This window comes from Hermetia illucens, chromosome 4, assembly GCF_905115235.1.
Source record: "Hermetia illucens chromosome 4, iHerIll2.2.curated.20191125, whole genome shotgun sequence".
Lineage (NCBI taxonomy): Eukaryota > Metazoa > Arthropoda > Insecta > Diptera > Stratiomyidae > Hermetia > Hermetia illucens.
Window position 1 is genome coordinate 55,694,693 of NC_051852.1, and position 19,029 is coordinate 55,713,721.

The 19,029-nt window shown below is 41.2% G+C and overlaps 1 protein-coding gene across 5 annotated transcripts in view; it reads left to right on the forward strand.

Annotated features, from left to right (window-relative positions):
• Positions 1-607: 607 nt before the first annotated feature.
• Positions 608-19,029, forward strand: part of LOC119655752 (1-phosphatidylinositol 4,5-bisphosphate phosphodiesterase) — a 317,000-nt gene continuing 298,578 nt past the window's right edge. For 2 of the 5 annotated variants that reach the window (XM_038061808.1, XM_038061805.1), the window contains exons 1-2: positions 608-740; positions 2,772-3,166. The gene's annotated coding sequence lies outside the window, so the exon portion shown is untranslated. Of the gene's footprint in view, positions 766-2,771; positions 3,167-19,029 lie in introns of all 5 variants that reach the window. The other 3 variants (XM_038061806.1, XM_038061807.1, XM_038061809.1) reach the window with 3 other exon arrangements.

Below are 19,029 nucleotides of genomic sequence, written 5' to 3' on the forward strand. Positions count from 1 at the left end.
TCTGTGGCAACTTCTACATATAATTGACTTGAAAGCAGTTGAAACATATTTCAGCAAATCGGCAGTTGACGTGCTATACCCCATTCAGGGGTAACTGCCGACCATATATTGTTTAATTATGCAGCTTACAAAACTTCATGTACATTTTCTGCTTTCTGCCGGATAAATGAGTAACGAGAGTAATGATAATTAAGTTGAAGTAAATCTGGTTATACGAGACGTAATAAAGAGTAAACGCATACATATACTTGGCCATGATGAAACTCTTTTCCACCCCTCCCATGATGATCGATTATTCATTGAGAAATTGGTTCTGATTTCCACAAGATATATAGCATTTTCAAATCACGCTTCGAAAGCAATGTGTAATCATCGATAAAATTCCCTCGATAAAGTCTACATCAGATAACGAACAGAAGTTTCCTTCAGAATATCTGGTAACACACTTGGCCGTCCAAATGAACATACGAAATTTCCCACGAGAGCTTTTCATTCTTTCCGTGACTTACCTTACGCTTTTCAGCATGCTGCCTCCCCCGGCAAAGCCACCCGGGCGCACGCTACCTCACATGTTCGCTGGTCAGAAGCCATGTTCATGAGAAAATTTTCTTACGCTAAGCTTTCCCTATCAGCACGGACGGTAGTATTTTCCGGCTTGCGATATCGGAAGAAGTCAGTTCGTCACAACTCATCGGAGCTGGCGTGTGGGAGTGTGACTCCAAGGTCCGGGAAAATTCAAAGTGAGTCCGACGCTCGTAGACGATGGTAGATTGTAGTGCTGTCCTCATCCCTGTTCGGCGTCCCCGCATAAGTTCCGCCGCGACGTTTTTCACGTTGATAGTCTTCCCGCCCACCTAGTTGCTCGCCCATATTTCCCAGGTTCCCTTGGCCTGAGGCCAGTGTGTTCGCGTGCCATCCGCGCGTTTCCACGTCTCCCAGAAAGCCAGGCCGTGAAAATTAATTTCGTACTTAGCGGGTCGTGTTCGCAATGCGAGAATTATCTTTGCACATTAAACGTGTAAATATGCGAAAAGCTTGGCGCGAAATCACAACAATTGGCGTAAAGAGCAGTTTTTTGGAGCACAGCAAGCGCCGCGGAGAGTCGTCCGGTTTCGGCCAAGCTCCACACATCCGGGAGCAATCAGATGATTCAAATTCCTATGCGTGATACGAAGGCGTTTGCTTGGTTCAGTTAAACGCATATTACAGGAAAGCGTGAATTTCCCGTGATGGAATTGTTGCTCGTCTCCTGACCCTCTTGAGACGGGTCGAGAATTTAATTGTTCTGAGTTGAAGCCACCTTTGCCTATTGGGCTGTAAGGCAGCGGAGAAAGGTATCATTCCGATAGAGGAATGGAGCCGGCGCACTCAAGTGGTATCCTTTTTGACGTTTCCAGGGTTGGAAGTGCGCCGGTCAGTCTAGAGTTGCCGAAAAGGCGGAGTATTCCATGGTTTTGCAAAACGAGATTGTCAAGGAAATTGGAGAACCAGTAATGTGGCACAAAACAGTGCAAAACGAGAAAGTATCTTTTGGAATGAAATGAACACCGGCGTATTGCAGCAGAATATTTGCTGCTTTTCAGCTGAATATGCATCTTTTGGTACAGCGTTCCCGCCATTCTGGATGTTTTGAATTTATTTTAGATTTGCGACTACTTTTGCAAAAAATCGTTTTGGAAAGGGACCGTAATTGATGCGATTATCTCTTTTGAGTAGTTAATACTCGTCCTCTGATAAAAAAAACAATTTTTGAGCCCATTTTCAGATAATCCTGAGAGCAAAATGAAAAATTAATGAATAAATGAGCAAAAGACGTATTTTGGCTTTTTGCTAGTCTTATTTATTCGACTTGCAAATACCGACACAGGTAAACGCTCAGCACCGAAAATGGGATAAGTAACCCTCGAAATATTGGTATCTGGAAATTAAATAAGTAACGCTAGTGAAAGCCAAATATTCCTCTTGTTAATATATTTACTGAGGGCGGTTAAACACACGGGGTTTGTTTCACTCTCAACCTGCAGAGTATCTTCTAAGCCGGGTACTCCCCCGTGAAATTATAAGGATGGGTTCTGTCACTATTGTCCCCAGCAAACACTAGTCTGACTATGTAGAACGGGACAGGGGGGATATTCGGAGACGTATTAACACCTGTATTGCATGTGGAGGTCCCGAGATACTTGAACTTTATTCCTAGACTCTCTCCAAGGTCCTGCCTTTAACCTGATTCTTCCTCCAAAAGGAATTCTTCCATGGAAGCAAATTTTCATGGCAACTCTCACGGAACTTTCATGAGGCGGAAGCGGGGTACATGCTCCGTTGCCCGTGCCATGGCACAGAAATTTCGATTGCTCCATTGACCAGAATTCAGTCGTCGCCCAGAGAGTACAAGTACCAGACAATTTTCGGAAGGAAGTGTGTTTTGCAAGTGAAGCCAGCATGGAGGCCAACCTCTTTTGTCCTCAGGATAATCGGGTAGTGCCCGTCGTCTAGCCAGTGAATTGATTTTTCCTATTCTGCTCGCGGTGGCTGCAAGCGCGTTCAGCAAAGTGCTCGTCTTGCTAAGTCCGTTCCGCGTTTATTGAATTACATCTAGTCTGGCAGTGAATTACCTTCGACTTTGCGTCTCATTCTGGCGTGAGCTCGTGCACCCCCCGCCTGAGTACAGTCCATTCCGCTTTTTTCACCTGTTCAAAGCTCCGCTGGCGAGCTTGCTTGCTCCAGACGCTGGTATCGTGATTTTTTGTTCTTCTGTGTTTACTTAATTACAGTTTTAATTTACCGGACAGTAAAATGTAAACAAATCACAGGCAATTAATTGAAGAACTCGCGTCCCCAACACAAAACAAGGAATCCGTGTCGGAGTCTCCAGTTTATGGTGTCATTGGTGTCGTGAGTCGCAGAGAGAGAACACGTTCCCCACGGCTGTTCGTAGGGTAATACGATTCGCAGTGCTCCTGTCGCTGGCAGCTCGGTGCGAGGTTCCGTGGTGTTTTGTCCGAGGCGAAAGTGAAAACCCAGTGGATCAAGTGCAGCCAAGGTGTCAGAAAATATATGCAAAGTAGTGCAAGGATATTCGAGAAGTGGACAATTACCCAGTGGAAAAGTTTGCTCCGGTCTTTCAAGGATTTTACAAGACCCCCTAGCGCTCCAGCCCGGAATACAGGTGGGTGTAAATTTCATTTGGGCATTATTCCCGGTTCATTTCTTTCAGCGATATCACTTAGTGCGTCCTTCGCCTCTGTGGACGCCTCCATCATCGACTTGCTCTCCGCCGGCTGGCACACTGTATTTCGGTCCGCGAGTGCTTCACATCTAGGGAAGTCGGGACCTTACCTTCTTCCAGGCCAGCTTCTTATGTTTACATGTGTATTTATAATCCGACGGCGTGGAGCTGAGCACACCCGAGAAGTGTTGAACCCAGCAAACACTTGATTATAAATTTTCGTGAAACAATTTCCAGACTCTTTGAAGTGCAAACAAATTTGATTAGGCACGAATCGCGGGACTTCACTAGTCATTAAAGATATTATGCCTGAGCTATTTGTACGTAGTACACACCAGAAAAATGGAATTTTTCATTGACGAAAGTGATTTCGCCATGCCTTGCGTCCAAAATGAATTTTGTTTTGTTTCCAAATAATGAACGTAAGGCAGATGTTGTGCTGGGCGGGTGGGAATACCAGGGCGGACGTCGTCAATAGGGCTCTGGCTTTTAAGCTTCTTGAAAGCAATGATTAAATATTCACAGCAGGGCGGAAAGAAAATGAAGTCTGTAATGGACTCGGGACGTACGCAGAGAGATCACCGTTTGTATTGTAATTAGATACGGCAACAATAAAGTGGGTATGAACTGTTTAAAACGTGTGACAGCAGAATGAAGCGGGGCAAGGAGGAACTGTGGAAAGCAAATAGCTGGTTGGTATGAAGGATTTCGAACGAGAGGTTCAAGGAATAGAAGCAACGCTGAAATGGCAAGGACGTCAGAACCGCGATGTGAAGGGTTTAGGTTCAGTCTGTATGTAAATAGCGTTACATTTTGTACCTTATTAATATCGTAAGTCCTTTTATGGAGGTCGAAGGCATAAAAAATGCAAGTAAAATATTCAGCCATGTTGACTTATGACTTGCCTTCCAGGTGCTTTTAACTCGTTCTGGTTGCTGGTACAGCATATTGGAACGAACATTTCAAGTTATGTTATTCTGAAATTGTTTGAGTTGGAAGGGGTAATACGCACTAAAGATAAGGGTCGGGATTGACGGTACTTACCCACCAGATATTTGTGACAAAGACTGGAGGAAAGGCCGAACATACTTCAGTTTTCGAGGAGATTTCGTTCCATTTGATAAGTTTGGAGTAATACTGATAATGCAAGGTTTAAGACTCTGACCAAATGATACCTAACTTTTGATATATTCATCCATAATAATAAATGACCATTCTGAGAAACGCAATTAGAGCTGTGGTGCGCCGTTTTGATACCACAATCTCCTAAGGCTGTGCCTGCTGCGGAGCAGAATCTAGCGAACTTAGATCTTCAGAACCAGGCCGAAGTCTTCACGAAGAATAGCGGCTCCTGGTTATAACCAGAGACTTCTTTAAAATGGCGAAAAAATTGTTGAAATAGTTTCCGTGGTCTGGTTCTAGTTAAAGCTAGGTGGAAAATGGCAAAGGTAGTGCTTGGGGGACTCTCACTTTTTCCCCAACTTCAAATATGTGAATTGTAGAGTATGCTGAGTCGGCAAGAGAGTCCCCTATAGGCCAGTGTCCCGCGGAAGCCGTCATAATGCTGTTTATGTTTGCGTGCAACTGGCTTAAAAACGTTCTGTTGCAGGAGGGGTCTATCTTGAAATTTACGTAGGTAGGCCTGTAAGGCAGTGCTAGTATTATTTTCCACCCTTGACAGTTATTAGCAGGACGCCGACTGCGTCTAAAAAGGGATTACCAAAAGCAGATCCCCGCGAGTTTGTAACTCTGCTGATACCCTTGTTTTTGATTTTTCTATGAAGAAGAAGCCAGACGAGAATGACTTTAATGGTGTCGCTGAAACTCTTTACCATGACACTGCCTTGCCTTATCAGTCTGGGAATATTGCCACTGAGTATAAAGTCTTAAGGGCCGCTTAGCGGTCCAATCATATCCCAACCATCTATTGGCTTCCATTATTGTCAGTGTCATCGCTACAGTGGCATATCCTGGAATATCGTACGACTCGACTACACTGTGCGTGACCTGCTCTGACTTCGTAAACCACCCTGGTACCGACATTCAAAAATAATGTGCTATGCGCTGCACAGCATATTAGTATGAAAGTCCGGCGGTAGTAGGTGTATGATTAGATTAAGCAGCAAACCATGTAAAGGCTGAAAAATAGAGTAAATTTTGGGATTTTTTTTGCAGCGTTTTAGCAGAGACTTCTTTTTTGTTGTTATAGCTGCGTGGCTCGGCTAAAGAAATGGATTACGTATCATAAAAGCTTCGGCGTACATAGAATTTTTGTTTTAAATTGATTTTTAAAATGGCGTTTTCTTGAAAAAAAAGAACAAAACGGCCAAAACATCCTCGACATTTGTTAATAGAAACTGAACCATGCAAACAATTCTGAATATGTACTACAAAATTCAAGTCAATCGGATGAAAATTGTTTTCACTGTTCAGTACTTTAGTCCTGGCGGTATTATGTGAGTACTTACCGTGTTAGTCCTCTTCGGACGAGGATTCATTTGGAGACTACACAATGAGAGCCCTGCTGCGACTGATACAGCGGTAACAGGTTGTACTAAGTGTAAGCTTAGCATTAATATGAGTGGAAGTGAGGCCTACCTAAAGTCTCTACTGCAGCCGAGTGGTACGTGTTTCTAGTTATAAACGCAATTCCACGCTTGAGCCCAAAGGGAGATCTGCCCGCGATATAGGCATAGCTACAGTAACAACGAAAATCCCACAAGGGGGCCAACTACAATAGCGTCGTCGAAGCCAGTTCAGATGCGTTTCACGCGGATTCGGGTCTGATTGCCCCAACTAGGTCTCGGAGCATGCGGGTCCACCACTTAGTGGTATATAGTTTGCATCGCCCGCACAATACACGGTCTTCCAAATTACCAACCTTCTTAATGCCTTTGATATTTTAGTAGTTTTGCATCGCCTATTTTGTGGTGTGGGCACCACCCAATTCGAGCTCTTACAGATTTTTCTGGTGCATAACTTTCCTACGTGATTTTTTATATATTGTAATATAGTTAAAAAAAAATGATTGCCCGGAAGTTCTACGGTGATTTTCCACCTTAAGGATATCTGCCGGGCAGGACTATAGAGCCTCAGCAGGACGGTTATATGCTTACCTTTCAATTTAACTTAGGATACAGGTTCACATCCAGATACTTCACATTGAAAAAAAGTGGCAAACCGTCTCCATTTAGCCGCGTGGGGAGGAGTTCGGAAATACTTGCCTTTGTAGTGGTAAGCTCCGTTTTGGTTGAATTTATGTCGAGTCAAAGGATTTGCAGCCCACAGGCACACCTTGTGCTACGCGCCCTCCATAATATCACTGGTAACCGAGGGAAACATGTCTGACAGCACTATCATTAAGTCCATATACGCTCCCATCCTCACTGCACAGTAGACAGTTGCCATACGTAAAATTTCATTTACCATCGTGAAAAACACGGGCATGTGCGTCAAGAAGGGTATATACTCCACAAAGGATTGAATCCCGGCTATAGTCAAGGATCTTTGTGATTGTCTAAAAGGGGTTAGTACAATGGGCCTATTAGAGGCCTCTGTGTTGAAACTACGCCCCCCCCCCCCTTAAAAAACAAAATATCTTAATAGTAATGTATGTTAAAAATAAATAATTATTTAAACAAAGCCGACTACGTTATGATAAAAGTTTCAAATTCCCTTGTCTTTTCCATCCATATCCGAAAATCTAATTCAATGGGATCGGATCATTTTCCGATGTAATAGTTGCCATAAGAAAGTTGGAAACGGTCAAAACGAATACCCGTTTTCGCTATTATCAACCACAAACCGAAGACTAGCCCAGTATATGAAAGAGTGGGGAAATCGGATCATGTTGGTTCGCCACTGCCTATGCCTATGTAAATTAACTGAAGGACCTCGTGGAGAGGGTTGAGTCATACTGATCAAGTTCTTTGGTATATATGAACAATTAAGTATGCTGAAAACTTCTACAGTTGGGGTTTCGTACCAGGGAGGGACCTTAATATCGATATATATCGTGAAGCTTTCGAAAACGGAAATGAAATTGGAAAGAGAGAAAAAAAATACGCACAGTTTGACTGTGAGGTTGAAGAGGTGAAAGGTCTTCATATTGTGTGAAACAATGTCTTATTAGAATCGATTCTATATCTGTCTGTTCGTCTGTCTGTCTGTCACACCAGATTTATTCGGAAACGGCTGGACCAATTGTTATAAAAATTTGTCAGAGCGTGTGGTCTGATGTCCCTTTTACATATAGCAAGTGGCGCCATTTTGGCTGAAGTTTAAGGGGGGGGTTCTCCATACATGTGAATGAAGGGTGCATTTTTTTTCACAAAATGTAGTCATGTGGGGTATTATACGAAAGGGTTCAATTAGCACTTTTGTAAACTGGTTCCATATTTGATACCGGGTGAAGCATAGGAGAGTGAGAACTCAAAAGATAACCCCCGAAAAGTGTAACAGGTCTTATTCTCAGAACCTATCCGACCGAAAAATCTGAAAAAATCACAGTAATGTATCTAAACGAAATCAAGGCCTCAAAATACATCCGGTTCCGATATATGCACAAATAAACTTAATATTGTAATAGCATATTAGCATATTTTAGCACTTTAGTCGGAAACCCCCCTTAAGTTCATGCTAGAACTACAAAATTTTGCATAATGTATGTATAAAGGACTACGTAAGGCACAATTTGGTCAAGTTTGAAGAAAATCCAACCATTAGTAACACAGCTACAGAGGATGAAACTTTGCCATTTGTTGTGAATTTCGCGCATTCTACATCGTGCATGACGTCATCATCGCATAAAGTCTGAGCCTATTCCTCAGAATTTTGGTAAATACTTTGTAGGAAGTGCATGGTAACGAGAAGCTTTTATACGTTCCATATATCACTTTCTTCATTTACGTGTGTTGTCCGACATTTTACTTCATTCTATATCATTTCATCATTTTCCCACAAAACTACCCCAAAATTTCAGATGTTCCGAAGATACGCTGCCAATGACCCGCGGTTTGTTTGATTTTAGTCTTTTAGGCGAATTATCCTCTGGACGGGGATAAACTGTTCATGTTCTCTCATCTTTTATTTAGCAAACTACTCCCACTCTCTCAAGGGCTAAGTTTTGCGTGAAAATCATCTTTAACTGTCCTCATTACCGTAAATGCTGGTGTTGTTTCTTGCAAAGTTGTTGTTAATGCTCTACAGAGTCTTGTCAAAATGTTTTCTCTGCTTAGGTTTCAACAATCTGCTGAGTTTCTGCCTTAGGTGACTGTCTGCCTTCGTTCTGGTAGGTCGTTGTTTATATTGCCAGTTGGGTTCGTTCTCCTCCCGTAGTACATCACCGTCATTCAATTGCCAATGTTCCATGAGTTGTAGATATACGGCATCCATAGGTCGTTTTCACTTAATAATAAATAAGATCACAATGGGCACCTGGAATCTTGCAGACGTTTGGCCATCCGGTGATATCCAAGTTCAAGATGTGAAAAGTATGTTGAGTCAACGATCATATTTCTGCAGGATGCAAAGTAAACGAGGCACAGTCCACTGTCATTGCTCACTCCATGAAGGGTGGAGTCACCCGTGGTCGCTTGATGTACCACCTCGTTAGCAAGTTGGCGCAAGATTGTAACATCATGCAGGGACAACGAACCATAAAGCCTCTCTAGGTGACTATAAGAGATATCCGTTATTGTTTCATTTTTTATTTATTTATTTATTATTTATTGGCCATTCGGAACGGACACGGTCTCACAGTTGAGGCTCCAGTTTATCACAAACAGTAAATGGAGCTCCAAACTCCCGGTTTCCCCAAAGCTTCCCAGTCTTGCAGACTGTATGCGATTTCACATCCATAATCTCACTATAAAAGAGCTATATCTGCTGAACTAAGACGATATTTAACTGTTATTTTTGCACCTCTAATACAAGAGTCTTTCTTGCCATTATAGAATGACAGGAATGACACGTTTTAGACTCCAATAGTATAAATCGGAATGAGTTTCCGAGATCGTAGCAGTTGAGTTTTTCCAATCCAAGGCGACGAGGTGACGTGTTATTGGCCTGTTGAGCAACTCCCAACCTAAAGGGGCAAATCTAGATTTTGTTAACCTTCTTGATGAAGATGTGAGACCATATAGGATTAAGTATATTGAAGTTATCCCACCTATGCAGAGCAACTATCTATATTTTCTTTATCACTTCTCTTGTCCTCTATCAATTTTTCTGAGGATAGTAATAGATACGTTACTTCAAACCTTCCACCAACAACATCGATATACGCACACAATTATACGTTATCAGGGAGTGTACCACTTGACGTCATCGGGGAAGCTGGAAGCCAATAGTCAATACGGGCAGAAGCGACTTGGTATTGACAGGCTCTTTACATCCAGGAACACCGAGAATTCCATTCTAAATCACTGATTGCGTCCTGATTGTGCTGCTATTGCAATTACAGTCACTTGTGTGTTGTGGTGCAATTGCGGCTTTCAGGCTGCATTCTCAGAAGATTCAGTTTTGAAGATCTACCATGGGAAATTCGCTTGGTACATCGATTTAACTCATTGAGACAAGAGATTGCTAGGCTGACTCAAATAAACACTGGCAATGTCAACAGCCGGGTAAAAATAAAGTACAGGGCTTGTAGAAACTGGACGCACTCTAATAGAAACTTTGTGACGAAAGCAATCGGCTATGACGGCATGCCGAAAGTCAATCAAGACGTGCTCAGAATGCAACGAATGCGAGGAAAATGCGAAGGTTTTTTGTATCATTTAACGAATCTCATCCGAATGTTTAGGCAGCGTAATGTTTGGTAACAGAAGCATGCTGGGCAGGAGCCAGAATTTTTGATATTCCATTCGAGAATTCTATTTTATTGTTGGAACGTTCCAAGACTAACATAGAAAAATGTTGATAAAGTTTAATTTTATTAATCAATACAGTAGCCGCGATGCAAGGATTATAGGGGTCATAGAATTTTTCGATACTAAAACTGCGTATCAATGTCTTTAGTTTCAAAATAGGCCTCAGTTTTGGTGATTAGCTCTTCATCGGCGCTAAATTTCTTTCCAGCGCGCATTCTCTTGGGGTCAAAAAAAAAAAAAGGAAAAAGTCACTGGAGAATATGAAGCGGAAGCAATTCGAAGTTAAATTCATGAATGGGTGAAATAATGGAGCCAAATTTCATCCATTCTCAGATATCGATGCACAAATTCGGGGTTTTTTTATGAACGTAGAGCTTCAAGTACTGCTCAGAATCGTCAATTCGTTGTTGTTTCTGTTCGAATATGAGCTCAAGCGGCACCTACTTTGAACACAGCTTTGCATATCCAAACTGCGTGCATCGTCCTGGGTACTCATTCGCCTCGGTTAAACGTTTAAGCAAACCACTTCTCAATGGTTAATTTTCCTGGTGCAAAGTCCAAATTATTTTTATCAAGCCAAGTCTTGGCTTCAACAGTATTTTTTTCGACAAAATCGCAATGCTTTATTAACACATGAAATTCCTTTTTATCCATTTTTTTCAAGCTAACTAAAGTTGCTTCAATAGTCCGAGAACTGTCAAATTTGCACACGTGTCTTTCACAGGTCAAAATCATATGAATTTGATACTAATAGGGCCATCTGTGTGTTAGTCTACGAAATGTTCAGCCCAATTGACAAGTGCTGCAAGTTCTCTGCCGAAAATGTTGCTGTTTTCTAATTCACATGTGATGCTTCTGGCCGTTGGTAAAAAGGTTATTGCCCAAAAGAGGTTGTTCGCTAGCATTATCGAGCGTGTACCATATGAGAGTAACGGTTTTCTTTTGCTCATCACTTTTAGTTGATGTGGTTGTTTAACTAAGATTAAGCATTCTGTCTGCAATCATCATATTTTCATCTCTCTTCTGTATTCTAGATGGCCGAAAGGATTAATAGTTTCGTAAAATATTCGTATAAAGTCGTCTATTGGTGATATTTTGGGATTGGATACTACTTGGCGTAATTTCTTCCATCTTCTAAGCAATCTCTTAATGGTTTTTATAACCAATGTAAACAGGTACTTAAAGCAGTATTCGATCGGTACGTGGTATAACCTCGCCAAAAACGTTTTATGTACTCGTGTTCAATGAAAATAACACGCACGAAATCCCACGCGTTTTTTAGATGTGAGAGCTAACAGAATCCGGTGAATTGGGTGTTGTAAACACTCGTAAATTAATTCACTGATTTTCATGATGGTTTTTTGAATTCAGTGAGAGACTGTGTTGTCTTAATGAAAATTCTGCTTTTTTGTCTAGTAAACCACGTCTTTTCTTCAGAATTTTGAAGCTTGTCTAAAAGGTTCCAAATGATAATTCGAGTTTATTGTGTTAGCAGGTTAGGGTAATCCACGGAATTGTCGCATACACCTAAAAAAGGGGTGAAACATTTTTTTCACCTAATGTAGCCATGTGAAGTATCAAATGAGAGGTTCTGGATCTCTTTCTTTTCAAATTAAATGTTAGTTTTGACATTGGTTAAAAAGGGTGGAGTGCAACATTCCAAAAGCGGTCAGTTATTTCATGGAGCCTTTCTCAGAAACTACCAAACCGAAAAATCTGAAATTATGGTGGAGGGAGCGGGTGCCGGTGTCATTGGTCCACGGAAAATGTACTTTGAGCCAATGGGCAGGTACACTAGCATATTCCAGGCGGAAATATACGCCATAGACAAATGTGTCTCCTTTAATCTGCAAAGGAACTATAGGGGGCAGAACATAGCTATTCTCACCGAGAGCCAAGCAGCAATCAAGGCACTTAGGTCCAACCAGGTGAACTCTAAATTGGTGCGGGAATGCCTTGAGAGACTGAATAGACTCGGCTCGTCCAACAAGGTCTGGATATTTTGGGTTCCAGGCCACACTGAGTTGGAAGGCAACGAGGCAGCGGACGAACTAGCCAAGAAGGGAGCAGAGACGCCGTTACACGGGCCAGAACTCTTCTGTGGAATCTGAAACGGTTTCATGTTTATGAATCTAAGAAATGAAAAGGAACGGTTGAGGGAACTATACTGGGCGGGCCTACCAGGGATTGAGCACTCAAGGGTGCTTATTCGGGGATACGAACCCATATGCACAAAGGATTGCTGAAACCTCACGAAAAAGAACCTCCGAATCATAGTGGGAATTCTCACTGGTCACTGTCGGCTAAACTATCACCTAGGGAATCTAGGGATATCTACGGACACTGCCTGCAGGTTTTGTGAGGAGTATGACGAAACTTCTATACACGTCCTGGGACAGTGTCCGGTACTTGTGCAAAGTAGGTCGAGGCATAGAGGCATAGAGATAGAATATCAGTTACACAACGAATTGGATATTGGGTAGCTTCTTCGTAAATAAACTACGAGCTATGTATAAATGGAACCATCGTGTACCCAAACAAAACTTTTCATACCTGAAGCGCCAAGCTTCTGGTTGCCGACTTGTTTTCATATTGTGTTGTTTTCCAATTCCGAATTGATTATATAATTTCACGTTGCTGCCTGTTAGGATTGCAAATAGTTTTTGGAGTGAAGTTAGTTTTGATATACCGATAAGAAAGTGCATTATTTGTTTAGAGGGGCATCCTTTATAGACTTTGGAATCATTGACTCAATTGGGTTTTTTGAACACCTTAGAAAATATCCGATTCTCAGGGTTGCAGTGAAACATATAATCCTACCGTGTCAGGATTTTTAGTGGCATCTATTTCAACACGAATGAAGTGGCATACCTTGGAGCCTTTTTAGGATTGAAATTAAATTTTTAACTTCCTTCAAGAATGTTTGCAAGTAGGATTGGAGGGACATTCTTGTAGTATTTGGGACTTGATCGGTCTAAATATTTCCAGGTGAGCTGCGAATGGTTTAGTTTTGACACAATTCGCTGTACCAGTTTCTTAGAGAAACTCTTATCAATTTTTTACGACTAGTTAGTGGATCCAGAAGTAGGCGGCACTTTCATTGGATATTAAAATCTATAAACGTCGATTTCGGAGACTCATAAAAACACCATTCTCTCCGTAGTCAAATTTGATAGCGCTACAACTTATCACAATCATCAGTGAATAGGAGCCTTTGGAGCCGTGGACTATTGGTCAATCTAGTTTTTCGAGTTTTGTACTGTGCTTTATTATGTACCTTTATTATTACGGCAGAATTGTATGGTATGATATATTAATACTAATATGCTACCGTTTGTGGCATTGTAGATTGACATACTAACATCTTAAACTAGAAAAATTGCCGTATACAGTTCTTTACGTTTAGAAGAGACTAACTTTATTTTGAATAAATTACACAATGAATTGTGAGGCAACTCCAATAACATGTTGGAATATAATATAAGTACAAACAAAATTTAAAATGCAGTCATTATCTTATTTTTAAATGAGACAAGCTATAAGCGATTACATGCGCGAAGCATTCTAGAGAACAATAAAGTAAGACAAAAGCTCCACGAAACTCACTTCGAAAGCATTAAAAACTTTAAACAACGTTAGAACATTATTAACAGCCAGATACCTCAGAGAAGAGTCCATCATACCGTTCCAAATTTTCTAAACAGGATGAAGGTGTCTAACAAAGTTCTCCAGTGTTATAGAAATGCCACATTAAGGGGGTCATCTCGTGTGTCGGATCCGCGGAATCGCATTTTTTTTTGGCATCAATTGATCTAGATATGGTGTAGAATATATGAGTAAAGTGATTTTTTGATATTCGGAGTCGTTCGGAAATTATAGTGTTAAACACGTGATAAGTCACATGCTAGATTTATGTCGATCGCCGTAATAAAGCTCGTATTTATCGGTCCGAATGACGTTCGAATGACTTCGCTAAAAGGACAAAAATTAAAGCCAAGGCCGTAAATGTGTTTTTTAGTTAATAGTTTTTTTTTATTCATTGAAGAAGCCGTAAAAAAACGTCAAAATTCCAAAAAAAAAAGGTTTAACAAGTCACCAAAAATTGAGTTTTTAATAATCCTAGTTTGCGGACTGTAGTTAAAATGCCGTTTACTTTTTTCTCTAAGATGATCGCAGCGCCCTCTAGCGTGGCAGCAGAAAAACACCTTTTTTTGGAGATGGGTGTATAAATTGCCCTCTATTTCAATAACGAACTATATGATCGGGCTGCAAAAATGACTATGCACGGTTAAGATATTAATAACTCTATGATGAAAAATTCGTATTTGCATCTGTCTCCAGTTCTTCACAAAAAGTTTCTAAAAAAAGCCAAAAAACGGCCTTCACACGGGATGACCCCCTTAAGGAAAACTAGGCGATCAGGATAAGGTGAGTAAGGAGGGTTCTTCTTTCTTTTTGAAGAAGGGAGAACGAGCAAACTTCCTTTGAACTGAGTCTATTGTATGGCACTCGAAATGTGGTATGGTAAAAGAATAATATTAATGAACTGGTGGAAAAGACGAAGCCCTAAATCAGATATGTTGGAATCTCGACTAAATATGTCGACATAGTGAAGATTGAAACGAAATTTGCTACCAAACTTCACACCGCTCGCTGTTAAAGGTTGATAATTAAGGTAATAAATAGGTGACAGAGTGGAAGATTTCAATGAATAACATAACATATAACATTTGCTTACACGCAGTGCTAGCATATTCTGAGCGTACCACGGAGATAGGGGCTCGAGGTTCGATTGAAGGCAGGGGAATTAACGACAGGAAATAGTTTAGGTCGCCAGCATATAAAAGACAGAAACAAATAGTTGATGAAGAAAGATCATTAATGAAGAAATAGAAATGGGCCAGCAATGGAGTCATGGGGGGACCCCGTATAAAAGAAAGAAAGAATCATTGAAGGAGACTATATAACTTACCATTTAGGGATAGTCACCAGCCAGGTGAGAATAATTGAAGGAAAGGAGTTTGTTGAGAAGCACAGAATGGTCAACGCAATCAAAGGCTTTGAAAAAGCTAGTATGGACTTTTTGGATCATTCCAAGATTTTGCGACAAAATCGAGCAAATTAGTGAGAGCCCTCTGATTGAAATTCGTGCTGTTCTTATGTAATAAAGTAACATTTAACATTAGTTGCTGACGCAGGGATACAGATCCAGATACCTTCGGCAGCTGATGTTGTCTAATTCTATTCTCGGCATTCTCGTTCACTTGCTTCTTCTCATGCATAATGTCCAGGAAATTTATAAAGCGATGTCTCTTTGTGACATAAAAAGCCAAAGTGGTGCCGAGACTTTGGTTGAATACGAACTCCGAATAATACAGTGGTTTAGCGTTCATGTCTAGTCATAGGGGAGGTAGTTCCTACCGTGCTTTCTTTATTGGGGCTACGACGGTCATTTGGCGCTGATTCAAATTCACTGCAAGACCACAGGATGTGGAAAGAATATCGCAGAACACATTTCTTCCATTCATCCCTTCCGTGACTTGCAACACAACCTGTTCAGTCTGGTTTACCTCTCAGTCAATGTAAACATCAAAATTATAAACGTAATATGTGGCAACACCACAGAGCACCCAATGTTTGATGCCATATTTATATGGCTTTGAAGGTATATATTGGATGAAAGGACATATTTGCACCTGATACATACGACCTTTTACATTTCTCAGGACTTCAAATTCGAAATTACTTTCTCTCAATCTGTAGAATACAACTTGTAACTTCCTTTTGAGGTTTTTCAGTTTTTTGTGAGGAACTGCTGTGTCATCTAGATAGACGAGATACGCTCAATATTAGGTAAGAAAATAATACTTATGCCTTTGGAATGTTGCTGAATGAAACTCCTAATGCCCGTAATCCGTACTGAAAGCGGTCTTGGCCGGATATTTCGGATGCACTAATACTTTGGCAATCGGTTACGCTTTTGGTTAATAGGTGCCTGATCTTTCATCAAGGGAATTCGATGGGTGGTGTCCCTTATACAGGTTAACTTACCTCCCTTCCCATATTTCATGACATTCGTTACATAATTTTCCAATAGAAACTTCCTCCTCTTTACTCAATTGGTCCCATAAGTTCAAGTCATTTCTTCGCTAGTCCAACCGTGTTTGTTCTGCGTTCTGTTAAAGGTTATCGTCTGTGAACAGTTGACCACCGTCTCTAGGACGCCCGATTTCGAATGTGTATACCACCTTAAGCGGGTATATTTTTTAATTCAACCTCAGTCTCTGCACTATTAACAACTCAGATAGCTACTTCTTTGGTTTGTCCGGGTAGTAAACTATCTCCAATGTAGACACCGCTAATTATCTCTTGTACCAGACAGACGGTGCCTTTTGCCAAGTGTAGTGGTACCCTGACCAACGCCTACATGCGTGGCGGTACTCTCACTTGCTCTTTTAATTTTATCTCTGTTGTATTATGTTCTCTTTTATCTCTGTACTTATTCGTTGTCATTCCGCGTCTTTCCTCTGGGTAGTCAGCCCTCTCATTGCACTCCAGAGCGCTATGCAAGCAATCCGCTGGTGCAACTGGAGTAGATGGAGAGTAAGAGTATCCCCCCGAAGTTTTGGCTTTATGTTCGGGTGTGTCCCTACTTGTCCTCGATCCATTATTAGCAGTCACTCGTGCTGTAGTCAGGCAATCGCGCTCCCAATCTTATCAACCAAGCCCAAAGTGCCTGGATCTACTTGTTCTTGTGGTACTTGGAATAGATCAGCAGTGCTCTGAGTACTTGACAACAGTAGTTGTCCCTGAGTCCTCTCTTAAATTACAGTGTTTGGAAAGGAAGTCGTTTCTCAGTAGCTCATCAGCTATGATACCAGGTTTTTCTCTTACTACTTCGAACTCCAACTGGTATTGCCGTTTCGGCTCGATTTATCATTGTCCTCCACCTTTTTTATTATACTTCAACTCCACCGCTTTCCGTGCCCCTACGTCCAGAGGGCCCGGACCGATGAAATGAAATTACATGATGCACGGGTATACCTTCCTTTGTTACTTTTCTTGGTCGGATTTGGGGATTTTAACCCGAACTTTGGGAGTTTCCCTGACGTCGGGATTCCCATTTGGCTTTAAATTCGTAATCTTTCACTAAATATGCTAAACGTTTGCAAAAATGACAACTTCTTTCCTCTGTCGGAGGTCTAATCACCGCTGATTCAGGTTGGTTGTCCTGTTGCATTCTTTCTGTTCTGTTTTTTCCAGAGCCACTATTTTCCCTGCGGCAAATTTGAACATCATGATTGTAATTGTTGGATATGGTACAATATGGTGTTTCTTCACTTGAAGCATTCTTCGTACACACGGCCCTTTTTGTGACAAAAATCATATGTTATATTTTTTGGCCAAAGGGGAACCTTATCTGTCTACCGCGGTTGGACTGATTGTTTCCTGCATGTCCTTTTACTTCGAATTTTGTCAAATTCAAGTGGGTATTTTTGGGTTGCTGGATGTTTAATAGATTTTACATACCTGATACAAAGATATTTATGCTGTGGAAAGCCGATTGCTGAAGGTTTTCTATATCCAGCAACCACTATGATAAACCTTTGAATGTTCTATAATCGACGGTGAGTAGATATTGATATTGATGTAGGTGGTTTGCTCCACTTTCCAATGTGCCAATTGCAAAGTCTTCTAACTGTGCATGGATGTGGCTACCCTCTCCCTCATATACTGAGCTGGCTGCCTTTTTGCAGGGACTGAACTGTTGCCGCAATCTAGACAGCAAAGTTATCAGGGGCTCCATAGCATATTGCTTTATAGTAAGCAATTTATTTACTAGGTCCTGATTTGTTTCGCGCGGCAGATAATATCTACTCAGTAATCTTTCGGCCTCTTCAAAGATCGACAACTGGCTACTTACAATTAATAGATGGGCCGCACCCCTAAGTCGAAGGGTGTTACCCCTACTACTCATTTGAAAAGACTGTTGCTCTGGATTAGTAGCCATGGTTATGTCTTGGAAACGTTGCATATAGTTACTCAGACTAAAACTATTCTTAGCTAAACTTATGTCTTTTGTGTTCTGCTGTAATTTTTCGGCGATGTCCCTAATTTCAGTCACTTTTTGTTACGCTACATATTCGTTTCGGTTGCTGCTCCTCCTTGATGCTGGTAGGTGCGGTTGACATATGTACGGATCGATTTTTGTTTTAATAGAAGTCTAACAGTTCTAAGAGTTCAACTTATGTGTGTTATGTACTACCACCATGAACCTTGGGACCTTTCTCAGTATCATACATTATATATATAGGTCACCACGGTAACGTTGAAACTACGCGGACCCTGATGCTAATGACTTTCTCGTATTTTTTCTGGTCTGCCCTTACGCATGCAAACATATTAGGCACATTTGTGAAACTTCGCCGGAAAATTAGCCGGTTAGTGGGATGAGAAATTGTAAAACGTATTCAGTAATGAAGGCAAGTTATCTATCTACCTATTTACAACATATTGTGGGTCTTGATTGCCTTCTTTCCTACATTTTCAATGATGAAGGAAAACAGGGAGATTTTCGATGGTTGCATGGGTGAGTTATTGCGTCTCGGCAGTCATGCATTTACACCGGAATGCAGAAATTTTTCTCGATTACGTTTCTAGCGAGATTCAATTCCAGACGTCAATGAGAGCTTATTAATGGTATCGAGATGTTCAATCTGACACTGTTATCGCTTTTCTTCGTGGCAATATTACATGTGTGTTATTGCAGCTTCAACGTGGGACACTTCTCAAACAAAGCAGATTAACAAAAACTTCATAAACGCAGCATTCACTTTTCTTGCCCGCTTCATTTCTTGATACAAGCCTCAGGTGCCCCATTTCCGCCCTCTTCTTCAAAATTCATCTGCAATCAGCTGATAACGTGGTAGT